The sequence below is a fragment of the Nestor notabilis genome, unplaced genomic scaffold (assembly GCF_000696875.1).
Source record: "Nestor notabilis isolate BGI_N333 unplaced genomic scaffold, ASM69687v1 scaffold4799, whole genome shotgun sequence".
Lineage (NCBI taxonomy): Eukaryota > Metazoa > Chordata > Aves > Psittaciformes > Psittacidae > Nestor > Nestor notabilis.
Genome location: NW_009943988.1, coordinates 2,469 through 8,150, shown reverse-complemented (window position 1 = coordinate 8,150; position 5,682 = coordinate 2,469).

Here is a 5,682-nt window from a genome sequence, read left to right as displayed (position 1 = left end):
CTCAGGTCCTGCTGGCAGCAAGCCCCGAGCTTGGCTCCCTGCCTGCGCGCTGGCGTTGGGCTGACGGAGCCACGGCCGCCTTCACTCCTCTGCCCCAGGGACGTTTGTTGGGAAACCCACTGATAACCCAGCACTTCCAAAGGAAAAGGAGAAGTGGAAGAAAACCCAGGGAACATCGTCCCCTGCCGCATTCCCTGCCCCACATCCTTCTGCAGCTGCAGGTGTCTGGGCTGTTTCCCATGTGCATGTTTTAACTGCCCTTAAGGGCAGCCGTAATGAACAAATGATTGGCAGTTTCCGTGCATGTTGCTGGTTTCTGGAGGGCTTTAGCCAGCACCCGTGACTGAACAGGGGCCTCTGGCTCCTTCTTTGTCTCGGGGCTGGCCTTTCCTCAGCACTAAGGAGAGCAAAGCAGGACAAGTGAAACACTTGTGGGCTGCAGCAGCTTTTTATCTCTCCTGGCAATGCCACTGCTCCACTGCCCTTATCTGCTTTGTGTTCATCAATGATCAATTAAAAGTTAAAGGCTCCCGGTGCCTGCATAAAGAGCAGTTTTCCTAACAGTAAAAATTCACTTGAGAACAGGAGTGGTTTGCTAATGGTGCAAAGCTGCATAAATATCAGTATGTTCAGCTGCAGCACATGTCCTGGAGCCTCTGCAGTTAGTGCAGATAGCTAACTGCATGATGAACAGGATGGGCTTTTCCCTGCCAGTCCCACCTCTGTGCCCTTGTAATCCCCAGTCCCCTCTTGCAGGGACCTCCCCTGCAGCACTCGCAGAAAGAGATGCAAAGGCCAAGGGGTTGCAGCTATAGCAAATGCATTCAAACCCGAAATCTAAATCAAAGCATGCATGACAAGTATTTTGTTTGTGGTGTTTAGCAAGCTCTAGGATGACCTAGACTTAGGTTTGACTGCGTAAAACCGTCTGGACAGCAACAGGCCAGTGGAACACAGTGTAGTTAGCTCATGCTTCCAGCTGCAGAGAGGACCTCAAGCAGGGTAGCTCAGCCTCTGTCCTCACAAGGACTAGTCCTGATTCTGGCCGTGTCCCCTCTTGTATCTCTTCTCCTCTCTGATCACCCTGAAGCCAAAGCAATTCACTTCTCGCTGACCGAGTCTCCCACTGACTTAGTAAACTGAATGGCTTATGCAAAGGTCCAGATCTGGTGTGGCTGGGATCAGGGAGAACATGTAACATCATTTTCAGTGGTGATGAGATGCAGCTTGGTTCAGTCTGCCCTGCCTGGGCACTGATGATTGCAGTGACCTTCTAGGAGACACCTATGAATGGCAGACTGAGGTATTGCCCCTGTGACCAGAAATCTGGGATGACCTGTCAGGATACCCAGGGCCTGGGTCCTCCAAGCTCTGGTCCACAGGGAGATGTTTGCTCTGCCACATCTCCCTCAGTGGTCACGCAGCACTGCTCCTCTGCACTGTCTGTGGGCACTGCCAGGTGCTGACTTGCAGGGACAAATGAGACCCTGCATCAGGAGCACTTTCCCTGTGCAACACAGTTGGTCTCTCTGTTGACTTATTGTCAACTGTGCTCCAGGTTAAACTGCTTGAGGACAAAACGTTCTTGTGAGAGGTTCCTAGAAGAAAGTTCAGACCACTGAGGGTTTTCTTGCCCAGCTGAACTGTAATCCTAAAACCACTGATTATATTCTTGATGCTGTTTTATGGCTGGGTTTAATGGTGTGCTGGGCACAGGATGCAGTGGGGTAGCTCCAGCTGTGGTGATGAATGCAGCACTGTGCGGCCAATTCCTGGAAGCTGGGCAAAGGATGAAAGAAGGGACCAAGTGCAGGCAAAGTCTCCTCTCTCTGTGTGTTCCAGATCATCATCTGAACCCCTTCCTGCCATGGACTGGTGACTGAGTGGCATGTGGTTCCTCTAAGATGTGACACACTGGAACCAGCACGAACAGTCTGGGCAGGGGTGAGATTGGGCCATAGCTGAAGTTTCTCCTCTGTTCAACTTCAAAGCCATCACAAAAGGGTATATGTGTTAATCTTTAGTTAGAAGCCAACACAGAATCACAGAATCAACTGGGTTAGAAAACATCATCAAGTCCTTTGAGATCATCAAGTCCAACTGTTCCCCAGCACTGCCTAGACCACCACTAACGGAAGGATGAGCAGAGGAGGCATCTATCCTGATTGGATATTGCCCAAGGAAAGATGCTTTGGTGAGGAGAAATAGTGCCTGTAGGCTGGGCTGGGTTAAAGCAAAGATGGAAACATCTGGCTTCTAACTCATCTCTACTCTTAGGTTTCCTGGAAGCCATCCGTAAAGAGTGACCTGCCTCATGCACCCCTGACAATTAATGTGGGACCAAGCTGAGGTGCCCCAGCAGCCTTCCCAAGCTCTCCTCTGCCCTGGGATGCTCAAGACGAATTATCTCCATGGCAGTGAGTGAGTAGCCTGGGAGGCTGTGCTGAGAACTGGAGCCCATCACTGTGGCTGGGCTATGGGTCCCTTTGTCCACCCTAAGCCTTGCCCCGCTTGGCCATGGTGGCAGGGTTGAGCAGTGGGGCTCCTGTGACATGGAGCCTGCCCGGGGCAGGATGGAGGAACAGGCTGCTCACACGCTGCACTCCAGCCCTCCCTCCTCAGGTACAGCTCTCAGCAACCGTGTGAATATTTAGCTTCAGCCTGGAGGTCCCTTGGTGGAGATGGGCACCTGCAATGTGGATGCAGCCTGTAAGTCATGCTCTTCATTGACAGCGCAGTGGGTGTAGATAAAAGCTCTTGATCCATGATTGCCAGACACGACTGGGGTTGTGATCACTCAGTGTTTCTCACTTTTGATTAGGCTGTGTTTACAAATAGTTGAGGATAATAAGGTGTTTTCTGAGCCCTCCCACTGTGACTGGTGTGTCGAAATATGCAAGCTGTGGGACTTGGGGTTACACGAACTGAGTCGTCTCTTAGTCATTTTAAAGCCTTTGAATACCCCTTGTGCATACAGCCATGCCAGGAAATACACATAACTGTATTCATCCATCTACCTGCTTAATTTCTATGTATCTATCAATCATAGAAGCATAGAATGGTCAGGGTTGGAAGGGACCTCAAAGATCAATGAATCATTTGTGTAACATGCATATTCAGCTTGTGTGTATGTATATGCATGTATGTGCTGTAATATAAATGCTATGCTGCACATTTTAGTATATAAAATAGTGTGTGTGTATATATATATATATAGCGTATAACATGCTTCCTACAATAGTTCTGTGTGTGGGTCTGTGTGAATCTGTGTTACTTAAGCAGCTCCACTGCTGCCAGGTGTATCATGAAATAGAGTTTGCAATGTGATATAATAGAGTGGCGTGGTTATCGACATGTGGTGGCCAGGCAGAGCAGGTAGGTGCATGTGCTCACGAGTGCTCTTCATGTTAAGCTTCTCTTTCAAGAGATAGATGAAAACAAAGAAGAGAAACCTGAGCAGCTGCAGCGGGGCTCAGAAACCCCCTAAACCATGTGGGCTTTGCTTCAGCACACACCGAGCTCTCCCGGTGTGGGACGGGGCCACACCAGCCCTGTGGGTGCTTGGGGTCCAAGGCACTGGCAGCCCCACACTATGGGGGCTCAGCACTTCCTCACCCTGCAGGGATGCCCTGGATGAGCTGCCTCGTCTCTTCTCCCCAGCACTGCCTGGGTGCTCCCTTGGCTGAGGGCAGGAGAGTTTTGGCTGCCAGCAAATGGAGTGGACCGAAAACACCTGGGGAACACGCAGGTCTCACAGGTCAGGCTATACCAGCAGCAAGGGGAAAACCAGTGGCATGAAGCAGCCAGGTCCACCTTTTCTCCTCTGCAAACTGCCTCACGATGGACAAGACAGCCTCTGAAAGGAGATGTGATGTTAAACTCAGCTGGAGCAGGCTGATGATAGGGGATGCTGTCAGACACATTCAGGTTTGGCAAGGTGAATGGGCAGGGATGGCCATGTGTGGGGAGCAGAGGTGGTCCTTGTGCCTTGGGCTGGCTTCTGAGCCCAGCCCTGTGGTGGAATTCTCCAAAGCAGCAATTAAGCAGCAGCCTCCCCTGTCCCTGCCTTACGCAGCAGGTGGGAGCTTAAGCAGCAATTCAAAAGCCCTGCTCATCCGTCCTGAAAAACAACTGTAGAAACAGCTTCTCCACTCAGCTTATCAGCCCATCGAGGAGCACAGTGATGTGATTGAAAAGAGCTATTTCCTGTTGGACGTTATTACTGCCAGACCTAATAAGCTCGAGAATTTAATCTCATTCCAAAACTGCCACCTCAGTTCCTATGGGAGAGTCATGAATGCTGGGAAAAAGCTCCTGGGAGGGGTAAGCAGCAGGCAGTGGGAGCCCGCAGCCCTTGGCACGTGTGCAGGCAGCACTGCAGATGTTGGGCAAAGCGACCTCTGTATTTCAAGTGGCTCATCTCTTCCTTGGCACTGGCAAGTCACTGACAACCTGTGTGAGCACTGGAGCACCCAGAGGTGCTGCAGCACCTACCAGCAGTGCTGGGCCCGTTTCCTGCGGGCTCCTCAGAGGTCCCTGCTCACCCGTGGGTAACCTCAACTCACAGCACGTTTCCCATCACCTGCACCCCTGGGCAGTTGTGTGACACCAGGCATGTAACTGAAGCTCTGGGGATGATGAGAGCTGGTCTCTGGATGGGATGGAAAGACAGAGCTTGCTTGTTTCTTGCAGCTGTTTTCTCATGCTTATCTCAGTGAATTTGCTTGGATTTTCAAACCTGTTGTTACCTGTAGTGAGCAGTCATGTCTCCTGGTGCTAGTACCTGTACAGTCTTTATCAAATAAGATGCTATTTTCCACCCTTGCAGGACATATTAAGGTGCTGCTCAGACTTGAAAAGTCCATGAATTATTATTACCTTCTGCTGCTGCTATCTCCTTATTATGATGTTTTCAAGAGAAAAATAACCTCCAAAATGTTGGAGATAGATAGATTAATTTGGAGAAATGAAAAAGGTAACTTAAATACCATCAATCTGGCTGTTTGCTTGGCTTTCCATCCCCCCAGGCCCCCCCATCTTTAGGGCAAGAGGAAACAGCCTCAAGCTGCACCAGAGGAGGTTTAGATGGAGCTGAGAAACAATTCCTTCCCCAGAGGGTGCTCAGGCATTGGAACAGGCTGCCCAGGGCAGTGCTGGAGTCACCGTCCCTGCAAGTATTCCCAGCCTGTGTAGCCGAGGCCTCAGTGCCAGGGGTTAGTGGTGGCCTTGGCAGTGCTGGGGAGCGGTTGGACTTGACGAGCTTAAAGGTCTTTTCCAACCCAGCTGATTCTATGATTCCACCTTCTATGTTTGCTAAAGCTGGAGTAAAACTAGAACTGGGATGAGTGCCACAGTGGAAAAGAGATGCAGCATCAAAACATTCCTTGGTTTGTGATCTGTTCCCTTATAAACTGTAAGGAAATAATTGACTAAAGCACTGGGGATTTGGACATCTGTCAGGAGGAGGTTTCCCTGCAGGATGGGCGGTTGTGAAGGAGTGGAGCTCAAATGGCATCGTTTTCTTTGCACAAATAACTTTGCTTCCCTCAGAAACTCAGACAACTTGCCAGGTATGTCATTAAAGCAGCCACATAATGATGGAAAATTAAACCATGGAAAACTGAAGCATCCATGAATAGAAACCAGGGCAGAAGGGGAGGTGTCTGGAGCTCCCCTTCAGCA